We start from the raw sequence: 27,353 nt of genomic DNA, 5'->3' as shown, positions 1-27,353 counted from the left end.
TTCTTACGCCTCTGCATTTCTGGTGTGGTTTTTTTGGCATAAGCGGGAAACGGAATGGTCATTGACGCCTGGTGGGACCCAGATGTCAGGAAGGTGGTGCCCAGAAGAAATGTGTTATTCTCAGCAAACAAAGGGCCTGAGGAATGCATTCTGGAGTGACAAGGTAGTAGTTCTAGTCCCAAACTTCTTGCTGAGGACATTATCTGTTATACTATCTAGAGTCCTTTTGCAACAAACCATGTGAATTTCTTCTAGATTTAAAATCCAAAAACTTTGGATTTTCTCAAGGATTATTTTTCCTTATGAGTAACGTACACTTGTTAACTGATTACATTTTCCTTTTTGCCTTGACCACCAGGAATCTCAGAGCCAAAACTGTGGGCCCAATTTAGTAAATTTTTGGACATCAAGATATGCATTTTGTTGTACTAAACTTCCCTCTTTTTCATCTTACCATTTCACCTCTAGTTTTCTTTCTTGTGATTTAAAAAACTTCCCATCTCTCTCTCTCACTCGCTCATTGTTTTGTATGTGTTTTATTAAACCACCTCAAATTCATCTGAGGATGAGCAGTGATACAACAATGTAACAAAATTAAATATATTTTTAGTGTCAAGTGAACAGCAGTTCAGGATGAACACATAATGTGTGGTCATAGTACCTTTGACACCATGAGAAGTGTGATTTAACATTAAAGCAGATTACTGAAAAATAAATAAGGTTTCATAATAATAGCAAGGAACATTATGATTATAATAAAATTAGCACGGGTCTAAAAGTTTGATGACACGTCTTGACAGTTGGAATGCAGATTGGCACAACTTTTATGGAGAACAATTTGAGAGCATTTATCTTAAAATGCACATGTTCTTTGACCCAGTCCTTCTAGGAATCCACTTCTAGGAATTTATTCCATTTAATTATTTAATTAAAGTTAATATATTTCGCATTCAAAGTTCACTTTTAGGAATTTATCCTCCTGCTACACAGTAAATATGCAAAAAGACATATGTGTAATGACATTCACTATGGCTTTTTAGTAATAAAACAGATGTTTGGAAAGAGCTTAAATGTGCTAATGGGAATGGGCTGAAATATGGCATGATCCATACGAGCAGCCATTTAAACCTGAGAATATTATCTATGTGGTAACATGGAAAGGTCTTTAGGATTTAGCATTAAATAAAGAAAAATGTAAAACAATGTATAAGCACCACTTCTGGGTGTGGGGGCCAGACGGACACAGGTGAGCTAAAGCCCATGGGTATGTGCTTGTGTATCCGCAGAATCTCTCTGAAAGTGTATACAAGAAAACCAGGGACAACTATTCATACAAGGGACGAGGGCTCAGGTGACGGAAGCCAGGGGTCAGAGACTTTTAATGTTACTTTAATTGTATGCCCTTTCGTGAGTTTTCAATTTTGTACCAAATTTTAGGTAATCTAGTTAAAGAAAATAATGACGAAAAAAATTAAATGAATTCTTACTGGCTTGTTGCATAAGAAATGACCGCAATTACTTCTTAATGTGACGGGAGAAAATGAATTGAACCCCTCTAGCGATTCTCCATAGTAAGGCCATTGTGCATTTATTAAATTATAGTCCAGTGATCTGAAAGAATTAATTAATACCCATGCCCCCCCGAAACATGGCTGGGGCCCATAGAACACAGATTTAGATACAGCACCTGTGGTTATACTAGACACCATATCAATCCAATTTAACAAACGTTTACTGAGGGCTCCTCATCACTCAGGTTTTTTGTCAGGAGCTGGAAACAAAAATACTCATAAAACTCTGTCTTTGTCTTTAAAACGGTCACGCAGGCAACTAACAGACTGTGATGAATTCCAGGATGCTTGAAGACAGGGGCTGTTGATGTTATCTTTGTATCTCTAGCCTCCAGCATACAGGAGACACTTCCAGAATGTCTGGAGAATGAATGAATGAATGAATGAATGAATGAATGAAGTGCTGTACTAGGTGTGGACAAAGGAGACAACAATAGGAAACAAGGCATTGAGTCATGGAGAATGACTCAAATCCACAGTCTTATCACCTGGCACTGAGACCATGACAAAAGGTGTCCCTGTGAAAGGTAACTCATTACTGGAGTTCCCATCGTGGCACAGTGGTTAACGAATCCGACTAGGAACCATGAGGTTGCGGGTTCGGTCCCTGCCCTTGCTCAGTGGGTTAACGATCCGGCGTTGCCGTGAGCTGTGGTGACGCGGCTCGGATCCCCCGTTGCTGTGGCTCTGGCGTAGGCCAGTGGCTACAGCTCTGATTCAACCCCTAGCCTGGGAACCTCCATATGCCGAGGGAGCGGCCCAAAGAAATAGCAAAAAAAAAAAAAAAAAAAGAAAGGTAACTCATTACTGATATGAACTATATTTAGTAGGTCAGCAGGTGGGCAACTTTATGGTTGCCTATAAGAGCCTGAGCCATGGGACCAGAAAGACCTGTGTTAGAAACCAAATCTCCAGGAGTTCCCATTGTGGCTCAGCAGAAATGAATCTGACAAGCATCCATGAAAACGCAGGTTCGAGCCCTGACCTCGCTCAGTGGGTTAAGGATCTGGCATTGCTGTGAGCTATGGTGCAGGTCGCAGACATGGCTCAGATCTGGTGTTGCTCTGGCGGTGGAGTAGGCCAGCAGCTACACCTCTGATTCTACCCCTAGCCTGGAAACTTCCATATGCTGCAGGTGAGGCCCTAAAAACTAAAAAAACCAAAGTCCTCCATTTATCGCTTAATCTTTCTGAACCTTATCCTTCTCCTTTATAAAGTGGACATAATCTAACTTAACTTGCAGATTAATCGAGTCATTTATTCATTCACTGAAAAATATAGGGAGTAGTTAGTGGGGGCCTGGCCCTGGGCTAGGCACTGATGAATGCAGATACGGAGTGATTAAATACAGTAAGTATCAATGCATGGAACCTCTTGGGAGTATTAATACGGTTTGGTAGCAGGTCATTCCCTCTGCCCTTCAATCAGCGAGAATCAGGGGAGAGTAACTAGACGCTTCTGTTGGTGTGAAATAGTGGAAGGGGCTTCCCAAAGAAAATGAAGATGAGGAGAAGGATACATCCATTTCTGGCTCAGGAAGTTCATGGTTACTCAGACAGAGAGGATTCAGACTCTCATTCACAGTGTCAACTGGGCCTTGACAGGAATCTCACGCTCTTAGTGTATGATGTGTGATTCCCCCCCACCCCAAAGTAGTGGAGGATCAGCAAAGGAAAAATCAAGCAAAATGGAACCAGAAGTCAATGGTCACCCTCAGGAGGCCCCGAACAGCTTTTCCATCTGAAGCCCCCCTTCTCTTCACCTGACTGAGGAGAGAAGGGCTCACCCACCTCTGAGCCAAGGAGGCTCTGAGTACCAACAGAGATTTGTGCAGGGGGTGAGGAGGTGGGAAGTGGCTAGAATTAGAAGGAGTGGAGACACTGTTGGAGGAGAGGAGTTGAAGGGCAGAATTTCTGGAGGGGATAGAGAAGGGACAGTCCACAGTGTTCCCTACTGGCCAAGAGGATGCGCTAAAGCACTGGATGGTGAGAACTTCTCTTTGCTGTGAATGGAGATAAGACAGGTAAACTCAGTAGGCACCACACCTGACTGAGTCTCCCCTCAACCCCCAACCAATACTGTGGGTTTGGATGACTAACTGTCGTCTTTGAATAATGACCAATGTGCCACTTCAGTGTGCACGTCTGTGCATGCACCTGTGCACATGTGCTTTGGGAAGTGTGAAACAGCGATGATCAATGTGGAAGGGAAGAGTTTCCAGGCCCATAGGGATATTTCCAAATGGGCTGTGGGGCTGAAAGGAGACCCACATGCAGGTGCCTCTTGGGGCTGAGATGCGCCTGGGGGCATCCAAGGTGACGGACTTGGCCTTAGTGCAGCGGCAACCATGACAGGAGCCAGCATCACTCCTCAATCTTGTCCCCTCCCTCTGCCCCTTGTGAGCCATGCTACAGCCCCTCTTTCTCCCACCCCTGTCTACAGGCTAAGCCTCCTGCCCTAAACAGTTAGCTAACTCCTTTATGTCCTTCAAAGTTCAGATTGGGGGTACCTCCTCCAAGAAGCCATTTTTGGCCATCATTTCCTTGACTCCCCATGTCCACTGCCTTCAGGCTGGTCCTCCAGCCCCCTGAAGATTATACATCCTACCACTGGGTCTTAAAGTCCTTTACCCCTCTGCCTCTTCTGCTGTTCTTTGGGCTTAAATACAGGTCATGACTCTTGTATCTTTAAGTCCCAGGACCTGTGGCAGTATTTGCTACACCAGTAGAGACTCAAAAAATTGTTGGTTGGGTGAATGTGCCAGTGGCTGGATGACTCTGGAAACCTCAATCCCTGGGAGAAAATTGTTGTTTTTAATCAGGTGCTTTTCCAAGGAGTTTAAAGTGCTCCACGGAGGTAGCAGGTCAGAGCCCACACTTCACCTGCTGCAGGATGTAACAGAGGGAGCAAAGGGGCGGTCCACAGGGTGGAGGAGTGTGCCTGATGTTCAAAGAAGGGACAGAGCCACGAGGAGTCCACAGAGTAATTGGTGGCTTTATGAGATTTTCCTACCAATTCACATGCCAATTCCAAATCCTGCGCATAGCCTCTTTGGAAGTGTTCTTGAAATGCATTTTTTCAGTGAGAGAGCAGTTAATGAGCTAGAAACACAGGACTTCATTGAACAGGAAGTGGCTTTTCTTTGTCTTTTTCTCTATAGTTGAAGAACGGAAAGCCCAACCCCATCCCTCTTGAAGATTTACAGACGCGCTCTTCCAGCCCTTAAGCAGCCGCTGTCCCCCAGCCAGCCTCTGGTGGCTTGTAAGGAGCCACTTATCCCCTCCAAGGGCAGAAAACCAATCAGTTTCCTGCATGAAGTCATTACTGTACAATGAGTTTTCAAGCTATTTGTTTTTTAAACGGCCTGTTTCAGCCTTGTACTTGCAAAGCAATTATTGGAATTTCACACCGGCTACATGCAAACTTTGGGGGTCAAGGCACAGGCCAGTCTTGTTCTGGTGATCAGCACTGCTGAGCCAAGAGAAGCCGAACAGAGGTGGGACAGAGATGGTCTGATGAAGGGAATGGGAGATTTTGTGGGAGTGGGTGGTTTTGCCAAGACTTCAGGGCCAGGACCCCCCTGGAAGGTTCTGGAAGTCCACTGTGGAAGACAGACTCCCTGTGATGACCTTGAGGATGAGGCTTGTAGCACCACTGAGGCTGCTAGATTTAGAAAGCAGAGCCAATGATGGAATTGTGCTAAATCTAGCCAAAATCAATTTCAAGGAAATACGCTTTTGTCCAACTAATGATAACGAGGGAAGAAACATAGTATTTAGCTTTGTAGGTTTATTTTCAAAACCCCAGTTTCATCAATAGAGCTGAATGATTTCAGGCAATTCACTTAACAGGACAGAGCTGGCTTTTTTTTTTTTTTTTTTTTTTTAGGGCTGCACATGTGGCATTTGGAAGTTCCCAGGCTAGGGATCGAATCAGAGCTACAGCTGCTGGCCTACTCCACAGCCACAGCAACGCCAGATCCAAGCCTCGTCTTGCGACCTACACTGAAGCTCATGGCAATGCTGGATCCTTAACCCACTGCGAAGCCAGGGATTGAACCTGCATCCTCATGAATACTAGTCAGGTTCATTACCGCGAAGCCACAACGGAACTCCCAAGAGGACAGAGCTTTAGTTTCCTTCTGTTTGCAGAATTCTGAAACTCACCCTGGTGAATCGTTCTGAGGAGTCAGAATAAAGTATAGAATGCACCCAGCACAGTGACTAACACGGCAAAGGTACAGCGTCAACAGTGATACTAGTAAGAGTAACATAGTCATTTGCTTTGAAAAACTTGCTTTTCGAGTAACTGGGCAACACACTGCAAGGGAAGAACATCAAGAAAGAGGCAGCAGGCAAGGTAAAAATGATGGCAGGGCCAAGGCAATGGAATCCCATTTTATTAAAGAAATGACAAGGTGCATGTGGCCTGGTCTAGTACCTTCCTCTTGACAGGTTCTTGCCAGGACCATATATTTTTCATGTTTTGAAAAAGGTGGGGCTAAAGGTCTCTCTACAGTCATAGCCCAAGAAAACTGGATCATTTCACTGTCAGATGGACGGGCAGACTGCTCAGAAGGGAGGTTTATTTCATCCATCCTCCCTGAGGCCCCAACTTCCCAAAGGAATTCCATTCCATGCCTTTCCCCCAGTGCGTGGAGCCTGGACCACACAATCAGCCCATCTTTTGGCACCTGAGAGATGCCTAAGAAGCAGGTGTATCTGCTTAATATCCAACCTGTTTTTATTGCCAATCCCAATGACACAAGTGGGTTCGACGTGTCGTGATTTCAGAGGAGTCAGAGTTTGTCATTGTTCCAAGAATACAGTTTCACAACAGCCATAAAATGAGGACTCTGTTCAGCCCAAGGATATTGAATTGGGATGAAGAGCTCCAGCTGTGAAACTAAGAATGATAAACTTTTCAGCAAATTGGCAAGAGTATTGTTATACCCTTCTTTTGTCTTCTTCGGGAGGTCATGAAAGGCATCCAAGACCCTGTGTTTGTGTTACAATGAAATGAAGCTCCTCTATCCCCTTCTCCCTGCCTCGGGGGTGCCTGCTCCATGCCTTCTCATGACGCTCAGACAATTCGTAGTCTTGGAAAGTTTAGAAAGGGCATTTAATGAAATCCTTTTCATGTGAAATGCCAAAAGCACAAACCGAAGGTTATTAACAAATCTGTGGTCTAGCATTCCAAGAACCACTTGTCCACTGCCCGGCTCAGTCTTGGTTCAGGACAAACCGATTCAGCCCTCACTACTGCTGGCATAAAAATAAAGACCTGCCCAGCTATACTCCAGGAGGGAGAGGGATGGGCCCAAAACACCTGGCAGAAGAGGAGCATCTTTTGCTTATTGCCACCCTGCATTTCCCATGAGAGAGTCACCCCTTCATTTGTAATGGGTCCTTAGGTTCTGGGGAAGCAGACTCTGATGCTGATTCGGGAGGTTAAGTGGTCCAGGCTTCAACCAATCAGCACATTGTATTTTCCCTGGCCACTCTGATTGGTTGAGACATGGGCATGTGACTCAGAGTCCGTAAGATGAGATGAGAGTCTCATTCTGGGGAATGGTCACTGGCTCTGAAGGGACAGGGACATGAGAAACTTGTGAGCTCTGAGGTTACTGCAGAAGGAAGCCCATGGCCCAGGAAGAGTCAAGTAGTGAACTGAGACAGAGGAAAGAGGGTCTGAGGGTCACCATCTGAGCCCTGCCTTAGGCTTGCCCTCCTAGGCTTTTCTGTTCTGTGATTTACCAAATTTCCTTTTCTGCTTCAGCCACTTTGGGTGGAACTTTTGTCATTTACACCCCTCGATGGCCCCATTGTCTCTCCCTGTGCTTCTCCATCCTTCCTCTTTTTCTACTCTTTTTCTCATTTTAGTAGCAATCCATACTTACTTTTGAAAATTTAATAAACATACAAAAAAATGAAACAAAGAGCCCACAGCTTTCAGGTGGTTGAGCTATGCTGCTGACCCAGCCTGGCTAATGCCAGAGGCTGGATTCCTAACCCTCCAATCTACTTTCAGCCTTTCATAGATCTTCTAGGCATTTTAATGTGGATCCTTCTCTCTCTTCCTTCCTTTGAGGTATTCTTTTCCTCATGAGCATGTATACTTATTGTTTTGCAAAGTTGGGATGATATTACAAATAGAGTTTGTGTATGTGTGTGTTTATACTTAGAAAATACCATGGACGTTTCCCCAAGGTAACTGTTTTATCACAATATCATTTTTAATGGCTGAATAATATTTCATTTGAACTGAATACATCATAATATACTTAAACATTTTCATGTTATTGGACCTTTAGGTGCTCTGTATTCTTTTCTATTTAAAAAAGCAAATAGGTAGAGTAAGATTTTTAGGGCCTAGAGTGTCTGTATAATACTGTGATGGTTGGCAAATGCCATGCAGGTGTCAAAACCTAGAGACAGAAAGTGTCACAGAAAATGAACCCTAATGTAAGCTGTGGAATTTAGTTAAAACTAATGATGTAATGATGCATCATCAATTATAACAAATATACTACACGAATGCAAGATGTTAGTAGCGGTATCTGGGAATACTGTGTACTTTCTGCTTAATTTTTCTGTAGATCTAAGCCTTCTCCAAAAAAAAATAGTCTATTCATTAAAAATAATGAATGAATGAATTAAAAGTATAAATGAACAAGCCAACATAAAGCAATATATAAATGTTCACCAGTTCTGATTACAGTTAACACTTGAATAATGGGGGCTCGAACTGCATGGGGTCCATTTATACACACATTTTGTATTTATCTTTTTGTTATTATCTTTTTAGGGTCACACCCATGGCATATGGAGGTTCCCAGGCTAGGGGTCAAATCGGAGCTGTAGCTGCTGGCCTATGCCACAGCCACAGCAATGCTGGATCCAAGCCGTGTCTGCAACCTACACCACAACTGCTGGTAATGCCAGATCCTTAACTCACTGAGTGAGGTCAGGGATCAAGTCTGTGTCCTCACGGATACCAGGCAGATGTGTTTCCTGTGAGCCACAACGGAAACCCCTATATGCAAATTTTTGTCGATAAATACGGACTAAAGTACTACACATCTGCAACTGGTTGAATCTGTGAATACAAAAGAACCGTGGATACAGAAGAACCATGGATAAGAAAGGCCACCTGTGAAGTTAAATACACTGATTTTCATCTACAGGGGTATTGGCACCTCTAACCCCTGCCTGTTCCAGGATCAACTCTATTTTCTTACAGTGGATCCCTAGGAATGGAATCACTGAAACAAAGGCTAAAATATTTTAGACATATAGCCTTAGTTTCTTTTCAGGAAAAAAAAAATGTACCCCTTTACAGACTCCCCACCAATACATGAGAGAGTCTAGTTCATTAGATTTTGAAAATTGAGGTTTTAAACCTTTGTAAACATGGTAGGAAAACACAAAGCCTAATTCTATGTGCCAGGATTTTTTGTTTTGTTTTGTTTTGTTTGTTTTTTGCTTTTTAGGGCTTTACCCGCAGCATATGGAGATTCCCAGACTAGGGGTCAAATTGGAGCTGCAGCTGCCAGCCTAGGCCACAGCCACAGCATTGCCAGATCTGAGCCAGGTCTGCGACCTACACCAGAGCTCATGGCAACGCCGGATCCTTAACCCACTGAGTGAGGCCAGGGATCGAACCCACAACCTCATGCTTCCTAGTTGGATTCATTTCCACTGTGCCACAACAGAGAAGTCCTGCCTGTCTTTGATTATTAACTGTCCCAACTAAAACTGTATGACACAGCTTAATGATACAGAACAAATACTTCAGAAACAGAATTAAGTTACTGAAAACAAAAGTGGCCTCACAAACCAGCGGAAAGGAAGAATTCCTCAGGGCAAAGTGAGACAAAGCAGGATCTACATCTCATGCCTTCTCCAGTGGTTCTCAAAGTGTGCGTCCGAGTCCCGTGGAGGGCTTCTTAAAACACAGATGCCAGATGATGTCACTTATACTCAGAATCTAAAATATGCTACAAGTGGACCTGTCTGCAGGGCAGAGACAGACTCACAGACATGAAGCATGGACTTATGGTTGCCAAGTGGGAGGGGGGAGGGGATGGAAAGGCCTGGACGTTTGGGGTTAGGAGATGCCAACTATTACATTTAGACTGGATAAGCAATGAGGTCCTACTGTACAGCACAGGAAACTCTCTCCAATCTCTTGGGCTAGATTATGATGGAAGCTAATATAAGAAGGGGAACACATATGTATGTATGCCTGGGTCACTTTACTGTAAAGCAGAAATCAGTACAGCATTGTAAATCAACTATAATTTAAAAAAATTTAATTTAAAAAAAAGTCAACTTGGAGCCAGCCGGTGTCTCTGATCCAGTCCAGGTGGACTTCACGCTCCTCCAAGTCTCAGGTGATGCTACTGCCAAGGTCTCCAGGAACCACACTTTGAAAGCCATTCCTTGTACAATAAACACCAGATCAGTGAGAGGGGTGGGTGAAAAAAAAATCAAATTCTACATCTCTCTCAGTTCCTGATAGCTCGAGAATGTAAAATTTATAGATACAGGTGTTCCCATTGTGTCTCAGCAGGTTAAGAACCCAACATAGTGTCCATGAGGATTCAGGTACAATCCCTGGCCTTTCTCAGTGGGTTAAGGATCTGGTGTTGCCATGAGCTGCAGCATAGGCCTGCAGCTGTGGCTCCAATTTGACCCTGAGCCTGGGAACGTCCATACGGCACAGGTGCAGCCATAAAAAGAAAAAAATAATAAATAAAATTTACAGATATATATAATCTTGATAGTATAATTAATAATATATGTATAGATTAAATTATGTATGAAATATATTAATCTGGTATATGCCTATAACATATAAGTTACATTCGAGATTGTGTGTTCTTTTGACATATTTGTGAAATAGCTATAGGTTTTAACTGTATACTAGGCATAGAGTCCACATCATGCCATAAAGGCAGCCTCAACTTATTTTTTATTGGTAAGAAGAAGAAAGATCACATTTTCTGACCAAAATGCAATAAAGCTAGAAATAAATAAGTAGAAACAAAAGTCAGTAGCTCCTTAACCACTTGGAGAACATGCCTCTCACTCTCAATACTTATTTGCTAAAACAACAATAATGAAACACCTGCTCACCAAAATGCATGAGTTGAAGCTAAAGTTGGCAGAAATTTTGTGGCTATAAATTCTCTCATTACTAACAAAAGAGTGAAACAAATTAATCACATAACTCAAAAATTTAGGAAAAGAATATCAAACCTAAACCAGAAGGAAGAGGCATAAAAAGCATGAGACTGAATTTAAAGTAGAAAACATAAAGCATTAAAACTGATTAATTCAAGAGAGATGAAAAACTTAAAAGGAGATGTCACAATCTACCATAAAGAATAAAAAAAAAAAAAAAAAAAAAAAAAGGAGTTCCCGTCGTGGCTCAGTGGTTAATGAATCCGACTAGGAACCATGAGGTTTTCAGGTTCGATCCCTGGCCTCACTCAGTGGGTTAAGGATCTGGCGTTGCCGTGAGCTGTGGTGTAGGTCGCAGACTAGGCTCAGATCCCACGTTGCTGTGGCTCTCGCGTAGGCCAGAAGCTACAGCTCCGATTAGACCCCTAGCCTGGGAACCTCCATATGCTGCGGAAGCAGCCCTAGAAAAGGCAAAAAAGACAAAAAAATTTTAAAAAGAGTAGGAAAACACAAATATCCAAAATTAGACAAGAGAAAGTGCAGAGACACAGAAACAGGGGAAGGTTTTTAAACTATTAAAGAATACTTTGTAAAACTGTGGAACTAAATTTAAAAACTTGGATGATATGGGCAATTTTTCTATAAATAATAAATTTCTTATATCAAGAAGAAATAAGAAATAAAGGAAGCTGTGAAACAATTATGAAGGAGCTTCTCTCGAAAGGGGCCAGGCCCAAACAACCTCCATGACTCAAACCATAAAAGAATAGATATCACAGAAATTATTTAAATTGTTCCATAACTCAGAGAAAGAAGGAGTACTTTTCACTGCTTTTATTGTTTTTATAAAGCCAGCAAAACACTATACCAAAACCTATTAAAGGCATACCCCAAAGAAAACTATCTGCCTCACTTCACTTACACGTTCTAAACAAAATATTAACAAGTAGACTCCATCAATACCAGTGGGTCATTATTGTTACTGATACATAACTTCTGTCCGAGACAGCACAATAAACCAAAATAAAAGGTGTAAGTATTGGAAAGAAGCAAGCAAAATTGTCGTTATTTGAAGATAAAATGATTTTACACCAGAGAAAACTCAAGAGAGTAAACTGAGAAAATTGTTAGAAACGGTGGTAATATGACTCTGGCTCTGAAACAAATAACACAAAAAAGTAATAACTTTCACACTAACTATAATCACTCGGAAAGCATAATGAATAAGAAAATTCTATTCATAACAGCAATTTATATATAGTAACGAATAAGACTTGCTCTATAGAGAAAACAACAAAACCCTATTGATGGAAAATATTTGATAAAGGGGAGAGATGTACCTTTTAGATACGCTCTCCTAACTTTTTGAAGAAGGGAAAAAATAATTATTAGTTTTGGAGCTGTAAAACAACTGTTAAATTCCTCTTGGAGAAAAAAGCTGATTTTTTTTTTTTCTTTTCCTTTTTTTAGTCAAACACCTGGACAGGATGGGTTTGTTTTGGAAAGATAAGCCTTATCCTTGCTGTCATAGACTAGAATTAAGACAGTAAGACTGGGTCGGAGGTGAGCAACCAGGAGAAAGAAGGGTAGAGATCAAAGGGGCCCAGCTGGAGTTTAGAGTGAGGACCTTCTTCCTGCGAGAGGACAAGTAGAAGGACTTTTAAGAGTAAATGCATCTGGTATTTATAGTTGTTTGTTGTGCTCTATTAATAAGGTAGCCCCAGCAGTTAATGAATCCAATTAGTATCCATGAGGATGCAGGTTCGATCCCTGGCCTCGCTCCGAGGGTTAAGGATCCGGCATTGGTGTGGCTGTGGTGTAGGCCCGTGGCTCCAGCTCCGATTTGACCCCTAGACTATGGCCCTAAAAAGACAAAAAGAAAAAGGAAAAAAAATAAGGAAGCCCATTTGTACAACCCCCAGACCTCTGATGATGATGATAAGGATGAGGATGGTGATAGTAGTAATGGTGGTGAGGAAGAGGAGGATGGTGGTGGTGATGGTGATGGTGACGATAAGAATCATGGTGGTGGTGATGATGGTGATGCTGAGACTGATGCTGGTGGTGATGATGGTGAGGAGGAGGAGGATAATGATGGTGATGGTGATGATGATGGTGAGGAGGAGGAGGATAATGATGGTGGTGATGTTGAGACTGATGGTGGTGGTGATGACGGTGATAATGATGAGGATAATGCTGGTGGTGATGATGGTGATGAGGAGGAGGATAATGATGGTGGTGATGTTGAGACTGATGGTGGTGGTGATGATGGTGATAATGATGAGGATAATGCTGGTGGTGATGATGGTGATGAGGAGGAGGATAATGATGAGGAGGAGGATAATGGTGGTGGTGATGATGGTGATGCTGAGACTGATGGTGGTGGTGATGATGGTGATAATGATGAGGATAATGCTGGTGGTGATGATGGTGATGAGGAGGAGGATAATGGCAGTGGTGGTGATGGTGATGAGGAGGAGGATAATGATGAGGAGGAGGATAATGGTGGTGGTGATGATGGTGATGCTGAGACTGATGGTGGTGGTGATGATGGTGATAATGATGAGGATAATGCTGGTGGTGGTGATGGTGATGTTGAGACTGATGGCAGTGGTGTGATGGTGATGCTGAGACTGATGGTGGTGGTGATGATGGTGATAATGATGAGGATAATGCTGGTGGTGATGATGGTGATGAGGAGGAGGATAATGATGGTGGTGATGATGGTGATGCTGAGACTGATGGTGGTGGTGATGATGGTGATGAGGAGGAGGATAATGATGGTGGTGGTGATGGTGATGAGGAGGAGGATAATGATGAGGAGGAGGATAATGGCGGTGGTGTGATGGTGATGGTAGGGATGGTGGTGATGATGATAAGAGCTCATATTTATTGAGCACCTACTTTCTGGGCAAGGCACTGTAGCTGTGTATATTATTTAATTATCACAAAAATCCTGTTTCCCATTACCGATGAGGAATTCAGGCAGAGAGAAGTTAAGTAACTTGACCAAGTGCACAGCTTGCAAGTGGCATCTAGTAGTTGACCCAGACATTCCGACTCCAGGGCTCAGAGTGTAACTCTTCCCTGAGGTCACCTATCTAGTGTGCTCATGGCCTTGAGTTAACGCTAGCAAAAAGATGGAACAGTCTCCAGTGGGGTGCTGTGGACTGGAGAAGGGACGGATGTACGAGCCAGAGCAGAGACCAAGAAGTCCATGGAAGCAGGGAATGGAACTGGCTCTGGGAAAAATAAACACCAACCTCCTCCACTGCCATGAAACCCCAGAGAGAGTGAGAAGCATGTTGGGACGTCTATCAGGTGTGAGAGGAGGTGTTGAGACAATTTTATTACATCTTAAAGTAAACGATGACTTCAGCTGGCTGAATGATATAGATTCATGCAAGAGGCTTAAATATGGCTTATAATTATTAAAATGCCAATGCTCCCTAAACGGATCTATAAAGATAAATTTAAACACTCCCAAATTCTAATGGGATTTTTTAACTTACCCAAACTGATCAAATGTATTGAGTAGAATAAACTTACACAGGTTGCCAGGAAAGAGCCAAAAAGGAATTAACAAGGACAACTTGACTCCTGAGATAATAAAACACACTTTGAACACATGAATTAACAGTCTATATTTCAAATCAGGAACTAGTTAGTAACTAATGTTTGAGCAAATAGATAAACATTTTTAAGAAATCTAGATTTCTCTCTACATCCAACAGCAAATACAATTTCCAATGAAACAAAGATGTACATATAAACAAAAATACTAGAAGAAAATGTGAGTGAGTGATCTTGGTGTGGCAAAGACCATTCCAAGTTTGACATAACCTCCAGCTCACTCCCTAACTACCAAAAAGGGAAACAGGGATGGCCAACTATTGGAACTTTCAGACCAGATATGATGTCTAATTGCGCACCTGCAACTATTCCCAGTTCTGCACCAAATCTCACGAAATGTGGGAAAATATATACTTGAATAATAAAATCATAGCTGATTTGAAAAACAAGAAAGTGTGCCACTGGCACACAAGATATTTTGAAAAACCTCTTTAAAAATCCACCAGGAGTTCCCTGGTGACCTAGAAGTTAAGGATCCAGCATTGTCACTGCTGTGGCACAAGTTTAAATTCTGGCCAGGAAACTTCCATGTGCCGTGGGCATGGCACAAAACAAATTCAAATGGATCAGATAAACAGAGGGAGGAAAAAGTTGTGGTGGGGGCCGGGGAAAGCCTGCAGGGGACCCATACCATAGCCATTTGTAGGAAAAACTTCCTCGGATGAGGGGAGAGGTTGGAGGATGCTGGGAGCCCAGAGAGAATGGCCGTGAGAAGGGGACCCTGGAGCTACCGCGTGTGTGTGGTTAGCCGAGGACTTGCTTTCAAGGACTGACATTCAGACAAAAGCAGTGAGTCCAGTTCTCACTGGACAGTGGGTCCAGAGAACAGGGTGGTGGCTACGAAGCTATGACCCCAACGATCAGAAGGAGCAACATCTCAGTAAAGCTCAAACACAGCGTTTTCTTTTTTAATTTAATTTTATGGAAGTATAATTGATTTTCAATGTTGTGTTAATTTCTGCTGTACAGCAGAGTGATTCAGCCATATGTATACACATATCCATTCCGATATAGGCTACCGCAGAACACTGAGGAGGTCTCCTTGTATGGCCAGGGCGTACTCATATACAGAAAGGATGATCAAGGGGGACCCACTGGATAGCACAGGGAGATACCAGCAATCTTTCTTCTCCCTTCAAAACTCCTCTAAAACAAGTCTAAAAAGGAGTTCCCATCGTGGCGCAGTGGTTAACGAATCTGGCTAGGAACCATGAGGTTGTGGGTTTGATCCCTGGCCTTGCTCATTGGGTTAAGGATCCAGTGTTGCTGTGAGCTGTGGTGTAGGTTGTAGACTTGGCTTGGATTACACGTTGCTGTGCCTGTGGCATAGGCTGGCAGTTACAGCTCCAATTGGACCCCTAGCCTGGGAACCTCCATATGCCTGGGGGAGCGGCCCTAGAAAAGACAAAAAAAAAAAAAAGTCTAAAAATACTTTGTTTTTTTTCTGAACAGGTAAAAAATCACAGGGACAAATAGACCGGGGAAAAGAACAACTGTAACAAAACTTGGGATGCTGGAAAACAGATGGACCGATGGCGACTGGCTCCCACAGGAAACAAGGACTGGGTATCGGGGGAGCCAGGAAGCAACCAGATTTATGGGACAGACCTTCCCAAAGGTATGGCACTCGGCAGCATCAGGAACCTCTGGAGCAGGGAATGGAAAAAAAAACTGAACAGAGGTTTATGAAGTTGGCTCCCTCCACCCATCACCACCACCATTACCACCCAGGCAGAAATGCAGAGCCCCAGCCGTGGGAATGGAAAGTCGGGGAGCACCAGGGGCAGTTGAGGGCTGGGGTAGAGGGGTGTAAGTGAACTCTTAACCTAACCAAATGCGGAGTTGTAATCGGTCCCCAGAAATGTGGCAACCAGGACTCCATCCTCCAGGTACAGGATGGAAAACCCTGCTCTTAGGAATGTGATCAGCCCAAGAGAAAGACCTAACCATCGCACGCACGCACGTGTGTGTGTGTGTTTTAGGGCCGCACCTGTGGCATATGGAGATTCCCAGGCTAGGGGTTGAACCAGAGCTGTAGCAGCTGGCCACAGCCACAGCAACACCAGGTCTGAAGTGCGCCTGCGACCTGACCTACACCAGAGCTCATGGCAACACCGGATCCTTAACCCACTGAGCGAGGCCAGAGATCGAACCTGCATCCTCATGGATGCTAGTCAGATTCGTTGTTGCTGAGCCAGGATGGGAACTCTGACCTGACTATCTTGCAAGAAGTCCATGGCTTACAAACCTCACTCTCAGGTTCAGAGCTTCCAGTTAACATATTTTTCCTATTCCCAGAGCAGCAATCTATCTCACAGCTGCCCTTCTCCCCCAGCACTGAGCACAGCTCCTAGACTTCTCCCCTCACAGGCGGGGGATGAGCCCAGCCCTGCTACTGGCTGGCACCACTTCATGGGGAGCTCTTGGCTACTACCCACTTTGCTGCTAAGCGTCTTTGTGAAGCAAACACAGCTGAGCATCATGTGCCAAGTCCTCCAGGAGAGGCTGTAGCAGGTGGTACCCAGAGAGGCAGTGTGGTGTCATGGTTAGGGACCCACGCTTGGCATCAGGCAGGCCTGGGTCCACATCCCAGCATCGCCCTTCCAAGACATGAACTTCGGGCAAGTCCCTCAGCCTCTCAGAGCCTCCATTTGCCATCTGCAAAACTGGGAAAAATAATATCACTTGCCTCTCACTCCCCCCATCTCCCAGGCTAATGATGATGAGAATTATGTAGTGTTTACCCTCAGCCCCAAGTCTGGTCTGTAAAAACACAATCGTACAATCACTGTTTTCTTAAAATGATCAAATCCTTAAGGCATGCGATTAGACCACAGCCTCCTTTCTAATGCCAGGAGCAAAGAATACGCAAGTTGGACCCTCTCCTGAATCAGAACACATGCTCCATCCTCATCCGTCCTCCCTGTGGTTTTGATTTTTTTTTTCCCATTAGAGATTGTAAAACTTCATAAAAATAGAAATTTTTTGTTCTTTTGAAGAGCAGGGTTTTTTTAATTTTGAGGAAATTATCCATTTTTGTTTGTTTGTTTTATGGTTTATGCTTTTGGTGTTCCACCTAAGACATCTCGGCTTACCTTGAGGTCACAAAGATTTTCTTCTCTGATCTTAGATGTTTGCAGTTTTAGCTTTTATGTTTATGAACTACCTCATGTTCATTTTTGTATCTGAGATCCAATAAGGCCTGAGGTCCCACAATTTGTAGAAAAGACTCTTCTCTCCTTTTGAATTACCTTGGCACATGTGTCAGCAGGTAATTGACCATGTGTATGAGCTCCTTTCTGGACTTTGTTCTGTTCCATGGTTCTCTATGTCTAGGAGCACGTCACTTTGATGACTGTGGCTTTAGAGGAAGTTTTGAAATCAGGCAGTGTGGTTCTTCAAGGTGTAGCTCTTTTGCAAAATTATTTTAGAGTTCCTGTTGCGGCTTAGAGGGTTAAGAACCCAATATAGTATCCATGAGGATGTAGGTTCCATTCCTGGCCTCACTCAATGGGTTAAGGATCCAGCATTGCTGCAAGCTGTTGCAGGGGTCACAGATGCGGCTCAGATCCCACATTGCTGTGCCTTCCGCCCCTAGCCTGGAAGCTTCCATATGCCACAGGTGTGGACATAAAAAGAAAAAAAATTATTTTGTCCAAAATCATCTTCTGAATGCCCCACTTTACTTTTGAGAGGGAAACCAAGTTTTACCAGACATATAAAAAAACCTCTATAATAAGAAAATTAAAAATCAAAATAAAGAAACCATGGGAGCAAGTTAAATAGAGACCTTGCATGCAAGTAGGGAAAACGTCAAAAGAAGTATTAATATCCTCAGATATAAGGGAAGATATTGAATCTATGTACAAAAAAAAGGAAGAAATTAAAAAGAATATTCAGAAAATGAAAGTGGGAGCAAGTACTTCAAATGACATTATCTTTATTGACCATGTAGAGAAGCACACCACACCCGTTCACGTATTAAGCACCTGCTGCTTGTCAAGAACAACACCGGTCCAAGGGACTGGATAAGACTATAGGATGCTTAAGCAGGAAGGACCTTCGCCATCACCCCCATCAATTTCCAGATGGAGAAATAAACGTCCAGGGATGTCAACCGCCTTCCCCAAGGTCACTGCCAGTTGATGGCAAAGCCAAAACCCAAATCCAGGGCTCTTAACATACTCATTGTTCTATGTGGTTTATTTCATTGCACTGATTATGATCTTGTCTTTTGAAAGTGCCAGGGAATAAAAGATAACCTGATATTAAAAAGAAAACAATTCAGTTAGTAAAAAAGTCGGGGCAATTTTTTTTAATAAATAGGACTTGGTATGACCTCAGTTCCTTGTGAAATGTCTCATGGAGATGACGGTGCTGCTGCTGAAAAGGATATTCTGTGTACCTAGTGACTGATTTTTTTTTTTCACATCTTAACTTTTTTTAAGCTGCGAAACTTTGCAAACATCAAAGACTTCAATATCAGGGAAGAATTTGAACTGTTGGTTCTGCTCATCACTTGGAAACAGAATAATCTTTATGATCTGAGGATCCGGCACTCGGGGATGCTGTGGCGTGGAGTCATGTAGAGAATTCCTGGCCGTTTCCTTCCTGTATTTTCCCGGTGAGTGTTGGTGGGGGGCTGGGAAGTGGAAGCTTGAGGGTGGCCCGTTATTCACAGATGAAAGCCATTTTGCTCTGAACTGTGGATGCTTGTCTCAGTCTCAAGAGGCTCTAGAGAAGAAAGCTTGGTTGGCTGATGGGGGATTTTTAATTTGTTTGTTTGTTTGTTTGGCTGTCCCGAGGCATGCAGAAGTTCCCAGACCAGGGATCAAACCTGCACCGAAGCAGCGACCTGAGCCAATGCTGGATCCTTAACCCACTGCGCCACAGCGGAATTCCAAGAAAGCCTTTGTGGGGACAGGCACATTTTCAGGGCTGTTGTTGTTGCTGTTTTCTTTTTAAGGCCACACCTGCTGCATATGGGAGTTCCAGGCTAGGGGTCAAATCGGAGCTGCAGCTGCTGGCCTACACTGCAGCCACAGCAACACCAGATCTGAGCCACCTCTGTGACCTACCCTACAGCTTGGGGCAATGCCACATCCTTAACCTACTGAGAGAGGCCAAGGATTGGACCTGCATCCTCATGGATGCTAGTCAGTTTCATAACTCACTAAGCCACAAGGGGAACTTCACACTTTTGTTTTTAGCTGCACAATTGGAAAACAAAACAAAACAAAGCACAAGAGTCTCCTGAGTCAGGTTCGAAGAGATGAGATGGATGGATAGATACAAATCTCATGAGTCGATCCATCTATGTAGATACATAGATGGATCCATGTCTCTGTCTACTTGAAGGGGTTGGATTTCTCCTGGGCTTTTCTCCATAACCACTGCTCTTGCTGTCTTGCCTCATTCCCCGCTGAGGTCTGAGCCGCTCCTATGGTTTTATGCCAATTCCATCCAATTATGCATTTATGGCAGTTCCACAGTCTCTTCCCCCAAGCTTCCCACCCTGATCAGAAGGTGTTGGTTCTGGTTTCCTAGAAACCTAGAGCCTCTGATAATGGTCACGTCCTTGATATCTGAGCTGTCTCATAAATAACAAAGGAGGAAGAGATTTGTGAAGGTAGAAATCCCTCGCCAGACCTACGAGATAAGGCTTCAGGCTGTCCTGAATGTCTGTTACACGGAATAAACTGTCAATGTTAGTTTTCCTTATTCATGTAAATGTAACCTTTTCTTCCAGCCTAATCACTCTTCTCCATCCTTCAGAGACATCTGATAAATCCTCACCTAGGCTCATAGGCTCGTTTCTCTGCTGTCCCTATCCCAGCCTCACAGGGGTAGTTAGTTTCCTGACCCTACCATGCGCACTCATACTTTTGAGCCTTGTGCATGCTGTTCCCTCAATCTGGAACACCATTCCCGGTCCTCTGTGCTTGTTGTGGCCTTCCCTGACCCTCATTACCCACAGGGAGATGTGCCCCCCCCACCCCGCCCCACTTTGTGCCTTCACAATACAAGCTTCTGGACTAGCAATCTTTCAGACTGCTTATGATGCTGCACCTGGTCAGCATCTTCCTGTGTTGAGACCATGACCCCTCCAGAGTGGGAGCTTCCTGGAGTTGGGGACTGTTTCATCCTGTCTTTTGCATCTCCAGGGCTGCCACCTATAAAGTCTCGCTTTAAAGTGAATAAGAGCATGATTGTCAAGAAATAACAGTGTTCTCTGTGCATAGGAGTTTCCCCTTCAGTTGGGTTATTTTCTGAAAACTTTTCTGACTTTTATGTGTCCTTAACAAATTCTGGAAATACTTCTTATTCCAATCACTGTCGATTTTCCACAATTTTGCTAATTTCGCATCATCAAAGCAAAGGAAGGGACTTCTAATTTTATCATCAAGCAATTGCCTTTCATTGAATTTTTAGAATGATAGACTTTTATACTTTGTTTAACCATAATTACAATAGATTAACCATGTGTGTAAAGTACACATGGAGTCTTTCATCTATCCTATGAGAAAGAGTTGCCATAATAGTTCTGTTATTGATACAGGAGTCAGATTTTCTTTGCCATATGATATGAGCTACTAGAAACTTACAAAGTAACAGAACTAAATACTGTTCCATTCAGCCAGTTGGCTCAGGCCCCATTGTACTTCAGATTGAATAATCTATTTGTACTATGCACAAAATCAGACCATAACAAGGAGAGGAGTCCCCTTTGTGGCTCAGAAGGTTAAGAACCTGACATAGAATCTATGAGGATGCAGATTTGACTGCTGGCCTTACTCAGTAGTTTAAGGATCCAGTGTTGCCATAAGCTGCAACATAGGCTGAAGAAGCAGCTCAAATCCAGTGTTGCCATGGCTGTGACGCAGGCTGCAGCTGCAGCTCTGATCTGACCCCTAGCCTGGGAACATCCATATGCTGCATGTATGGCTATAAAAAGAAAAAAAAATGAGAATAGAATTTAGAACACAGCAAACCTCACACCCCAGGATATTAAGATGAAGAGGGAGCATACAGAATTTCCCTCCCCATCCCCTCCCCTCTGTTCACCCAAGATAATCCTGCATTGCCATCGACTGCAGGGCTGGTGTGGAGAAAGGCTTTGGAGACCAGTGGGGAGAGAGAAGTCTCCAGAATCTTGGTAGGATGGATGCACAGAGCTGGTGAGAAACACGCCAGTAGAAGAAATTGTCGTGAACTCGAAAAGCCCAGGTAAGGTTTAGAATTCCTTCTTAATTACTTTTTTGGCTGCAAGACTGTGGTTCTTTGAACGCAATGCTGCCCACGTGAGTCCCGGGATTTAGAAGGGTTACAGGAAACAAGGCTACTCCTGACTGGGTTGCTGTGCAGTGCTTCTCTGCCTAAACATGCCTACGCTGTGCTGCACAGACATTTTCTTAAAGGGAGATAATTACTACGAGAAAGAAAAGGAAAGTAGGAAATGACACGTCATCTATAAAACAGTTTCAGAGAAGAAATATATTCCTGCTTGGCACAAGTCAAAGGATCTTTTTTGTTGCCAGAAGAAAGTCAAGGCTATTTTTCAGGACTGTGAAAACCTCAAAGTTTTGCCCGGAGGAATTTCCTCCTACAAGAGAATTTTGAAAACCTTGACTTTGATCTGCCTTGTTTGATCCCTGGCAAGTAATATCGGCAATATCTCAGGGTTCAGCAGAGTACCCCATTAACCTGCCATCACCGTGAGTGGTTCCTCTATTTAAACAGAGGCATATTTAAAATAAGACAGAAGCCTTCAACCAAAGGCATCCCATGTGTCCTGAACAGTCCCCTGGGGTGGACACAGAACCCTTCTCAGTAAACCAAGCAACCCAGCTGGTCTTCAGAAGTCCATACTGACTTACAGGCCAGGGCTTATATTATTTGGGACAAAACCTGGTATGGGGGGGTGGGCTCTAGGCCACCTCCATCCCTTGGATCTCAACTGTACTTGTTGATTATAAAATCTGTTTCATATCATGGGCCAGCATGTAGAATGTTATCTGAACAAAGATTGCTATGGTTGAAAAAAAAAAAAGGTGTTTGAAAACCATGCGTTGCCCACCCACGTCTACAGATAGGCTCTGTTTCCAAACAATGTGCAAGCCAGTTCCTTGAAATCCAGAGCACAGGTCCTCTCCCACAGAGATAACAGTAAAGACTGTGGACAGGGCCCTAAACAGGTCCTTAGATGCTTGCGTTGTTACCCACGGTGTCTCGGAGAAAACCAGGACAGCCTGGAGTTGCCACTGCAAATGGATATGCCAGAAGCGGGAGGCTCCCCGCAGCCCTAATAAAGGACAGGGAATGTTTGTAATGACATTACTTCTGGAGCACACGGTACCTGCCTGGCTTTCTTCTGGGTGGTTGACGTGTGTCATCCCCTGGGTTGTTTGCGTTGACCCTCCTGCGCTCTGACTGTGTGCTGGCCCCTCTCACAGATGTCTCATTTGGGCTTCTGAATAACCTACTTCCCAGACAGAAAGACAAAGGCAGAGAGGTTGAGGTATATGCTTTTTCATCTGCTTGTGTTTCAATCACGTCTCCCCGTCCCTGGCAGCACGGTTCCTTTAAGCCCTCGGCCCCCTGTCTACAGATCTGCGCTTTGGGCGGTACTGGCAGGGGTGACAGGCCAGGCTGGAGGTTGTCGCCAGCTGGGCAGCAAGTCGGCAGGACCAGGAGAGGCGGCATGTTTGCGTGCTGAGTTGTTTGACCTCTCAGAGTCCCATTGTCCCCCTCCGTTTACCCAGGACAATAGCAGAATCCAGCTCATGGGGTTTCGGTAAAGATTAAATGGGAAAGCATTCAATGTCCTAGCATGGTGCTCGGTGCTCAGTAGCTATTAGAACTCAGATCCACTCCTGCTTCCCTGAGTCACTGAAATCAAGGCTAAAAGCCTTGCCTCGGCCACTAGGGACTCCTGACCCACAGAAGACTTAAGGCCCTGCTGGCGATGGCTATAGAGACCTAATTATATAATCTAACGTCACAAGAGGAAAACCTGGGAAGAATAACCACCACTCCCTTCTCTGTTGAAAAGTCCGCAACGAGAGGGTGACTGCAGAGGCCCAGGCGTGGGGCCTGGGTCCCAGAACTCCAGACCTCCAGCCAGTATCTCTCAGGGTCCAAGACAAAGGATGCCCATGAAAGGCTTGTGCCCAGGGTACTGCGGGTTTTCCCAAGAGGCCTCATAGGATGGGGCTTCTCCAGCAGGTTTTTAATTTATACTCTCTCTTCTTTCTTTTTCATTTATATTCTCTCTTCCTTTATTTTGAAACGTTGTGCATAGAGGGAAGGAATGCGTACCTTTAAAATGACACTTATTTTGTGACTCCATGAAAGGAAGGATTGGAAAGAGATTGAGAACCGCCTGTTTGAGTAAGATAAATGGTAGAACTGGCCCAACACTGCTGGCTACAGGAGAAAAAAACAAGGTGAAGGCAAGCTAGCTCTCCAAAAAAGATGTGTGTGTGTGTGTGTGTGTGTGTGTGTGTGTGTGTGTGAGTATTTATATAATAGGATGACTACAAACTGAAGCGATATAAAGGCTATAGCACATAATTTATAAATAATTTAAAAATATTCAAATAATCTTAACTGTAACTTCCATACACCTCTACTGCCCATGTGACTTCCCATGTCTTGAAAAACTCACTGATTTTTGATCGTTTGCAACTCAGTAGTGTCACAAAATCAGAATATGAATAAATGCTTGAATGCAACTTGCATCAGCAAGATCGGGCACATCGCCGACAAATGGATAGACGTCTAACGAAGACACGGCTAATGTGGGTTGGTTGGTATTTTTATAAAACAAAAGTGAAACAATGAGGCTCTGCATTGGAACTTCACTCATTTGTCAGTGACGTGCGCCTCCTTGCTGAATCAATGACCGTTTTCTAATACAGTGAGACTGTTTCCTCCGTTTGGGGGATACTAACTCCCAATGTGACCGCTCTATACACACATACTTATGTTTAACTGTATCGCGAACATTTTCTCCATCCCGTTCTAAAATCGAGACAACAAACCACACAAAGCAAGAACTCACACTGATTCCTGCATTGTAAATACACCTATCCTGGCCATTCCAGGCTTCTAAGGCGAGGTCACTAAACACGGAAGTGGTAAGACAGACCCAGTACTGCTGATACGCTTTAGTTCCACCATGCTGATAGGACTGGTGTGTAAATATCCTAAGAGCATGAGTATTAGCCAAATGTAAAAATCGCTAGGAAGTAATGAGTTTGGAGCATTCATTGCCTCTGACCATAATATGCTAAACTGTACATGTAACTTCAATTGAAAATGACTTTCTTCAGCCAGATTGCAAGATACTCGAACATTTAGACCTCACTAACTGGCTGGTACAGGAGAGGTCAGCACACCCAGGCTAAGGGGGGGAGCGGAAGGCAGGGGCTGGGCCATCGCTCCTGGAGGCAGAGGCCAGCTCCCCAGAGTTGGGGAGCAGAGCTAGGGAGCAGGCGCAGAGAAAGTGATGGGCTTGTGGAAAGCCATTTCGACCAGGAATGGGAAAACCCAAAACAAGCACCTTTTGGCCCTAGGATGGTTGCCACGTGAGGAATCCCACCGCTGACTCCTCACTGGCTCCTCACCTCTGAGGTCCCAGCTTAACGACAAGTCTCCAGGGGCCTCCGTTGTGACCACTTGGCTTCCTGCTTCTCCCTTTCCATACACTCATCTCATTTGCAATGACCTATTTAACCTTGAGAATCCCAGTAGAGCACAAGCCATACAAGGACCAGGGCTGTCTGGTTTTCTCCTCCATCCGCAGGAGCTAGCACAGAGCTTGGCACTTGCGAGGGGCTCCAGAGATGTCTGACATGAAATTAAATGGCTGATTATAGGTTGGTACGGATTCCAGGCGTTGCCTTTCTCTGCCTTATCTCAGCCCCGGCTTCCTGTTTGGATTCGGGTTGCAGATAAAAGGTGCAGGTGAGTTATCACCTGGGCAAATGTAGCCGGGTCAGCTTTCAGATTAAAGAAACTCTAGGAGGGGAAGTCTGGGCATGAGGTCATAGAGGGAACCTCTTGGGCTGGTTTCCATAATCCTGAAGCCATTCTGTTCTCCCAGTGACTTGTGCCTTCAGCCTCCGCGAATTTAAGAGGTAGGCTTTGAACAGTGACTCGGTGCCTGGCCCGGGATAAAGGTATCTGGCACCTGGGGGCTGCCCAGTTGTCAGTAGAATATAGTAGTAAAGAAGCCTTTAAGAATCAGCCAGACATGGCCTCAAATTCTGGGTCTTTGCTGACGGCTTGTGAACGCTTGGCTGTGTGTCTTTGTCTCCCAAAGCCTCCGTTTCCCTCCTTTGTGACAAGGGCTCATCAGGCTGATCCTGCAGGGTTGTGGTGGGCTCCAAAGGGGATGAAGGAGCTAAAATGACCCACTGGAGCTCCACATGTGTCAGTTCCTAGCATACCCCACACCCTGGCCACCCCCACCTTGTCTCTAAGTGGTTTGTTCCACCCCTTTTGCCAAACCCTCTTTTCTTCTCCAGTGTTAAATAAGCCCTTTGCAAGGCTCGCATTGGGTCATGCAGCGCTTCTCCAAGTGAGTACACAGACCACGAGCATCAGGCACCTTGGGGAGCCTGCGAAGATGCAAATTCCTGGGCTCTGAGGTAGCTGGATAGGATCAGAAGCTCTGGTAGCTCAGCAGACACGTTCCTGAGACAGGAACACCTGCACTTGGTATATCCTGCCTCTGAGGAGCCCTGCGGCAGCCACGATGGGTGCCAAAGATCTAGACTCAGCTTGCAGAGAAACCAGAGTCGAAGAGGGTCCAGAAACACCTGTGTGCTTAGCAAGGCGCCTGGAGGGGAGGGAGTAGAGGGATGAAATATGCTGGCATGAGTGAGTGGGGGAGCGAGACAGGGATGATGGGATTGCCAGAGAGCAGAGTCCCAGCAGAGCAGAAGCAAGGGGGCCACGCCGGAGCCTGAAGGTGGGAATCCACCCTCACAGATGGCCGCATTCTCCAGGTGCCACACCGTCAGGAGTTCCAGGGGAGGGTCAGGACCTGACCAAACCCTGCAGGTAGTGTCCTGACAATGACCTTCTCCAGATCAGTCCTGGTTTTGAGGATTTTGTTATTAATTAGATTATGGACCCTGATGCCATTAATAGCTGTGACAATTGGAGTTCCCATCATGGCTCAGCAGTTAATGAACCAGACTAGCATCCATGAGGAAGTGGCCTTGCTCCTTGGCCTCGCTCAGTGGGTTAGGGATCCAGTATTGCTGTGAGCTGTGGTGCAGGTCACAGATGGGGCTCAGATCATGCATTGCTGTGACTGTGGTGTAGGCTGGTGGCTACAGCTCCAGTTCGACCCCTAGCCTGGGAACCTCCATATGCTGTGGGTGTGGCCTTAAAGAGACAAAAAGACAAAAAAAAAAAAAAGTAGCTGTGACCAATGATGAGAACTTCCTGCCAGGCAGCTCAAACACAGAAAACAGGGCCAGGGTCAAATTCACATTCAGATCGTGGCCTGGCCCTGCCAGAGGGTTGGCGTCAGAAAAGCGGGGAGCCTCCATTTGCTCATTTGTGAAGTGGGGTTAGCAGAGCCCACCCCTTAGGATGGTGGGGAGGAATCAGTGGGATAGACCACATGCTAAAAGCCCACTGTGAAGACGGGCTCAGAGGGTAGGTGTTCAATGAATGTTCCAGAACAGAGCCCCGGCAGCCGCCTGCCCCTCACCCAGCATAGCCCACAACTCCGGCAGCCACAGTCCTGTTGCCACCCACAGAGTTTTCTGTCTGCCTGTTACACTTTGACCGATGGGCCTGCATTGAACACAGAAGGTTTGCATTTTCAGTGGGGTGGGAGGGCGGGGGCGGGGGTTGAGGCACCGGGAGAGCTCTAGAGCTGGTGGCCGCAGGCAAGCCTGGAGGTTCAAGCACAGGTGGACGTGCCAGGAGACCAGTGATG

General features: G+C 44.7%; 1 long non-coding RNA gene across 4 annotated transcripts in view; it reads left to right on the top strand.

The window, feature by feature from the left end:
* LOC146397103 (uncharacterized) overlaps positions 1-27,353 on the top strand; it is a 458,248-nt gene that overhangs the window by 366,444 nt on the left and 64,451 nt on the right. For 3 of the 4 annotated variants that reach the window (XR_014827055.1, XR_014827054.1, XR_014827052.1), the window contains exons 3-5: positions 15,845-16,010; positions 18,841-19,016; positions 21,490-21,619. This is a non-coding gene — a long non-coding RNA (uncharacterized LOC146397103). Of the gene's footprint in view, positions 1-15,844; positions 16,011-18,840; positions 19,017-21,462; positions 21,620-27,353 lie in introns of all 4 variants that reach the window. The other variant, XR_014827053.1, reaches the window with a different exon arrangement.

The sequence above is a fragment of the Sus scrofa genome, chromosome 14 (assembly GCF_054392235.1).
Source record: "Sus scrofa isolate SSC_HxYL_T2T_F1_AM1 chromosome 14, Sscrofa_HxYL_maternal_Yorkshire_Landrace_v2.0, whole genome shotgun sequence".
Taxonomy (NCBI): Eukaryota; Metazoa; Chordata; class Mammalia; order Artiodactyla; family Suidae; genus Sus; species Sus scrofa.
Note: the sequence above shows the minus strand (reverse complement) of the source record. Positions and strands in the feature narration are given on the sequence as shown.